Raw genomic sequence first — 6,370 nt, 5'->3', positions numbered from 1 at the left:
TGACAGCATTTCAGCAAATCGTTGCCTCCACAGGAGTTCAGGATGCTGAGACCTGACACTCAGTGCAATAAAAACCCTCTGGAGAAAGACTTTTTTTAAAAGGGCAGGTTTCAGAGAAATCCCAATCCCAGTTCTGAACAAAGCATGTTAGCACTGCCCTCTCTATTAGCCATTACAATGGTGAAATCCCTCACCTCTGTGTCCCTTCACCAGTGTCACCTTTTTTTCTCCCCTGTTGTCTCTGCGTTTTTCCAAGCTTGCATCAAGGGCACATCACCAAATCCAATAGTCTTATGAGAAACAATATTCCCACAGCCCCTCTTTGCTTCTAAAAATGTAAACTCTCCAGACAGAAGGTAATCCTTTTTTTTTTTTTTTTGGTCACTTTTCGCTAATAGAAACCATTTTTTTCGGTTTCTTTAACAGCTGTCTGAGCACTTACGGCTCTGGCCTCGCTGTGAAATGCACTGGCCGGGGGTCCCCCAGCTGTGCGGGGCAAACCCGGGAACCCGGGGGCTCCCTGCAGTGGGACTCGGGAGCTCTGTCCCCGTCGCCTCCCATCCGCCTGCAGTTCTGCAGAGCTCGCAGCAGGTGCTGCTGGTGCCACACCGGGTACGCCGGCATACACCAAGTGCCCCACGCGGTGCATCCCACGGCATCCCCACGCTGGGACAACGGGTGGGACAGGGATGCTCTAGGGACCCTATCAACTATGGGGCAAAACCACTTTTCCCCACCCCCCAAGCATATTTAGAACAGCACTTTGCTCTGGGGCTGGGAAGTACTGCAGCAAGGGCAAAGGAAATGATCAACCATGACCCCACCTGGAAGCGGCTGATATAAAAATTAACTTAAAATCCACAAATGAATGCAGAAAAAACTCTCTGGAGAACTTTGAACCTATGGGTTATTTGGAAACTCATCACTGGAATTTGAGGCAATTGCTTTTCTGTGTGGTGTCCAGCAGCCACCACCTGAAAACTGCATGGCATGTGGATGCCAAGAGTGTCCACTATCACAAATAGTGCGGGCCAGCAGGACTAGGGCAGTGATCATCTTCCTATGTTTGGCACTGATGAGGCCACACTTCAAATCCTGTTTTCAGTTTTGGGCCCTTTTCTTGCTCTTGGCTGTTTAGGAAGGGACATGTCACAGCTGGTATGAGATGTCTCTGTGTGCCTGCTTGCTGGAGCTTGGCAAGAGCCGGGAAGGCAGGAAGCCTTGAGGCTCTTGTGCCACAACCACCTGCCATTGCTCAGTCTGCCTCTGTTCCCCTGTCAGCTTGGCGCTGTTTAGGAAATAACAACATGGGTCTTGATTGTGATTGAGCTGCCTGTTTTTAAAAAAAAAAAAAAAAAAAAAAAAAAAAAAAGAGAACTTTGTTAGCTATGGCAGAGAGGGATTAAGCCAGGCTCTCTGGGACAAGAGTACTGACTGTTGGTGTGGAAGTTTCCCCACTGCCTTGTGTTGGTGTTAGAAGCTGGGATCTGTGAGAACGTCTTGCTCTGAGCTTTGATACCAGGGGCAGTTAGTAGAAATAATGTGTGTTTGAAAGTACTGCAAGAGGGAAAACTCTCAGGTGTCCTTCGCCCTGAGTAACCAGACTGTGCAAGCCATGGAGACAGTGGCTGTACAGTGATGCCACATCTGTGCAGGCATGTTCCTGCAACGCAGTGGGGAGCAGCAGACAGGGGCCCAATGGCTTCAAGTAGCCTGTGCTGCAGGTTTTGAGAAGGTGAGGAAGCACCCACATCTGTATGACCTCCACAAGTCTGGAAGAAGCCTCAGAAAAGTCTTCCTCAAGTCCAACAGCCATGAGGGCTGTGGAGAAGTGCTCTCCTCCTGAGCAGTGTTACTCTCTGAGCCCAGAAAAGGGGCCTATCTCTTACTTTACCCAGTTTTTCATGGCCATCTTCTGCTTGGCCTCTACTTCTAATTATGTACTACCGAAACTAACTGCAGCTGCTGCTGTTACCCCAAGGTCTGCTCTCAGAGCCAGAGTGGCAATGCTGTAAATATCCAGTTGTGAGGCATCAGTGTAAGCTGCATCCTGCTTGCTGGCCTTGTGCTGCAGAAAGTGATCTCATCCTTGGGGAACTCCTAGGAGACAGGAAAGAAAACACCATCTAAAAAATTGTGTATCCTGGGATAGTGGGAGAACTGTGGATGTTTTAGCAGTTGATGTTAACTGCGGGAACTTTCCGCTACATTACATGGTCATGCCCTGTGGACATGATCCCTGCACACACTTGGCTGAGCAAGTGCATGGGATAGCACCACATGGTTCCTAGTACTGAGTTTCTTTCCCACATTGAAATAGTGTATTGAAGCTGCTGGAGCACATTCACCTTGGAGTGTGTACCTCTCTGTTTACAGTGAGGCTTCTTGCTTTCATACCCACACCACCACCCTTCCCCTGTGTAGAGGAGCCTGTAGCTCAGCTGGTTTTCTTCTAACTCAGGCATTGGTAGCTGTATGCTTTGTGCTGTCAGAGCACAATCATTTACATAAGGTTGGTGGTTTTGGTTTTTTGGTGGTTTTGGTGTTTTTTTGGTTTTTTTTTTGGGGGGTGGGTGGGTTGGTTTGTTGTGTTTGTTTTTTTTTTTTCCTGGAGGTTCTTGAAGACAGGATGGGTATGAAGGACTTTGTCCCGCCAGGCAGCTAGATAAAGCACTCTGTGATTCAGCATTTATTGCACCCTACACAGATTCCTCTGTTATCATACCAATAGGAATGTGGGGCTAGAGGGGATCTCCTAGTCGTCATATTTCCCAGCAGTGACAAGCACTGAGTCATAAAGTCTCTCTTGTTAATTTATCACAGTCCATCTTAAGAGTCATTGGGAATTTTCTTGGCAGGTTATTCCAGAACCTCACTTTCACAGAAAGAAACTTGTTTCTCATTTGCAGCCCACATTTTTTCATAGCCTATTTTTGTCTACTTGTTCTCATGCCAGTGCTGTCTTCTAGTTAGTAGCTGTTCTTCCTTCCCGTTCTCCCAACCTACTCTCTTACATGCCAATGAAGAATGTGGCATTTTCTTCCCAGGATCCCTGGTCTACTTGGAGAAGAGACTCTCTGTTTTTAGTTCCCTCTAGCAGCTCATACCTACTCCTCTTTCAGTCTGCAGGAAGGGAGAGCCCTGATTTGCCTTTGCAGCCATGTGAGGATGGCTGTATACACTGCTCCATGCTTCCAGCAGCAGAGGAGTCTGGCTAGAGTTTGGCAAGATGCTGGGACAGGATCGCGCTCACTTTGGAAAAGAGAGCACCTGAGAAGAAATAGTCATTAGTAGTCAGGACATCAGAAAGGCAGGCCAGAAGCAGGCAAAATTCCTGTAGGTCATCAGGAAGCTGAAATTTTCTCTGCAAGTCTGCAATGTCCCTGGAGTTCCCAGCACCCACTGGGTGCTATATTTACCATCAGTATCTTAATATACTCACAGAAGAAGACCTGACCATCCATGTTACTTTTCAACACACCTCCTGAAGAGCTTTTACTTCTTGGAGTTTCCCATGGCTTAGAAAATCCATAATGACCTGAATTCCTTAGAAAGCCCCTGGTACCTCTCAAGGGGTTCACAGGAAGGGAAAATGAAAGCTCACCCTCTGCAGTGTCCTGATGACATGATCCAACACAGGAATAGCATGGATGTTTTATTGGACAAGGTGAATATAATGAGCAAGGCACCCTTCTGGAGTTGTGTGCTGGTTTCCAGGCAATTACATCTCATATCTAACCCAAATGAGTCGGGTGATATTTCGAACCAAAGAGAACGGCAGGAATAATATTAGCTGATGCAATCGCACCTTGAATTTACAGCAGTGCTAGGCAGATCCATGAACAGTGGGATACTCTGTACATGATTACAGCAAATTCAAGCCCTTGTTTGAAAGCAGCTGGGTTTTAGTTGGGTTTTTTGGAACAGTCCTCAAATATAGGTGGTAGATAAAGACTTCCTTTCCTCTGACAGGTGAATCTTTCATTTGAGGGTGAATTACACTTTGGCAAGATCAGTTTTTAATTTCCTCGCTATTACAGCCTTTTTCATGCTAGTAACAAAACCGCATTTAGTGCTCTCCTGCTTCTGCAATCTGTTCTTCACAACTCTCTGATGGTGAGGTCTTTTTCCTAGTTCTCCTAATACCTGATAGGAGCCTGCTGAAGTCAGTGGGGGAGGCAGACTCCCCTGTTCCTGGAAGCCCAGCATTACCGGGTACCTGCTGTGCCACAATACAAAACCCTGGGCTGAATACCACCTTCTGATGGAAAAAAGCTCCCAGGCCTCACTGCCTTCGGCCACAGCTGCTTGAGGGCATCTGAATTAAGCCTTTAAAGCAGACAAACCCAACAACAACAAAGTGTACCCAAGGATGACATAGGGTCTAAATTACTTGAAGACAAAACTTGGGAGTCAAAAGCCTTGTCTCTTCTAATTACTGTTATGCTCATCTCAGAGAGAAAAAAAAAGGTCTCTTCTGTCTCTCACTGGCACTTGTCATTCAAGTGAACACAAGACCACCTCCCTGAGCTGCATCAAGGCTTCTTCACTGTATGTTTGCAAAACTGGCTCTGAGTGCTTCACCAGGAGGGCCTAAGAGACCAGTTGACCCATCAAAAAACAGGAAAACAAGAGCGGATGCTCCCAGATGGGCCCTGGTTAACTTCCTCAGATAGCAGGTCTTGGACATCAGTGAGAATCCCAAATGCCCTCTTGAAAAAGTGAGTAAGAGGCTGGAGAAGGTGGAGAAGGAGTTCAGAAAACAATCTGGGGTATCAACAGTGGAGACCAATGTTTCTGCTGCTGAATAATCTGTAGTTGCTGTATGTGGATGGTTTGTTCACAACAGCTGGTTTTAGTGAATTGAATACTTCTCTGCGTGTTCATGCAGGTGTGTGTGCCCTCACACAGAGGGAAAACATTCCTCTTTCTCAGGATCATCCCACCGTTTGGAATAATTGGAATTTGACAATTGATTAGAGAGAGACATAAACCCTGCTCCCCATCAGCAATCTAAGCATCTGCTGAAGCAAGTATGAGATTTCTACCACTAAGCAAAGATTTTTTCTAGATAATGACAACATTAGGAACAACCCCACAAAGCATGTGAGATACTTCTGGTAAAGCACTTAAATAAAAAAATCCTCTTGCAGCTTTCCACTGGGAAAAATGAGTGCCCTGCCACACATTCAGACCCTGGGCTGCAGGGGGGCCGCAGTCCTATAAGGACACCTCTATGCTGAACACAGCAGGGGCCTATTTATACTGCAGAACTGGGCTGTCCTCCCCCTGATCCAGACAGCATCAATCTTACAGCAGCAGCAGCAGGAGGTAAGGTAGGTTTTGCACTGACCACCTACCTTCTGGTACAACTGGAAATCTAGGAACAATATCGTTTCCAACATTATTCATCAGGTTTCAAGACCGGTGCCAAGCTCTGTGCAGCCAACAGCTGAGCAACAGAGATTTCGTCTCTCCTTTTACAGGATTATTGTAAAATAATTTCCCTCCGTGACCAGTTTAGGCTATTCTAATGCACAGTCATAAATGAAACATTGACTTCTAAAGATCTTCCTACCCTTAGGGTGGCAGATGAAAGAACAGGTCACAGCTTTGTTCTGCCGCAGCATGCCTGGAAGTGTTGAGAGATGTGCTTTCATTACAGGGAAATTTCCACTGTCTCATTGGTTTTGCAAGTTTATAACCTACCTGTAGAGCATAAAAGAAATGCTGGGCTGACCAAAACAGGTATAAGACATGGATTTGCTCATGCCATTCAGGCAGCAAGAGCTGTTCTGCTGATGTCTGTGTCTGTGGGAAAGAGCACAGCGATTTCCACCTCTGACACAAACCTTGTGGCTTTTTTCAGCCACTCAGCAAGCATGCTCAAGCCCAGAATAACAGAAATTCCTTTAATAAACCTGAATATCATCTTTGTAAAACAACGTGATCAGTGAAAGAGAAGTTCATGACACTGTGCTAAGAAGGATGTTGCTCAGATTAATTCAGCTGCTCAAGCAGATTGCTCCTTTAACACTGCCTATGACTTAAGTCCCCAGTATAATACCACTATTTTTATGACTCAGCAGTAACGAATGCAATAAATTAATTCAGGGGACGTTCCAGATAACAAGGAGTTTATCCTGCAGCAAAAAGGTCTCTAATGAAGAGTAAAATGTTAGAGACCCAGAGTATGCAGCAATTAGCAGATTTTGATAATTGGTGAGAATAGGAATGAGAAAAACAAAGGTGAAAGGAAGTGAAATAGATTATGATTGCATTATCTAACAATTAACATTCCTATGCACAGGGATGCATAATATCCCCTGCATTTAAAGGCTGCACAGCATTTCCTATAAAAATATCTTGG

This window comes from Manacus vitellinus, unplaced genomic scaffold (genome assembly GCF_001715985.3).
Source record: "Manacus vitellinus isolate BGI_N305 unplaced genomic scaffold, ASM171598v3 scaffold_28_pilon, whole genome shotgun sequence".
Lineage (NCBI taxonomy): Eukaryota > Metazoa > Chordata > Aves > Passeriformes > Pipridae > Manacus > Manacus vitellinus.
This window is presented reverse-complemented; position numbering follows the sequence as displayed.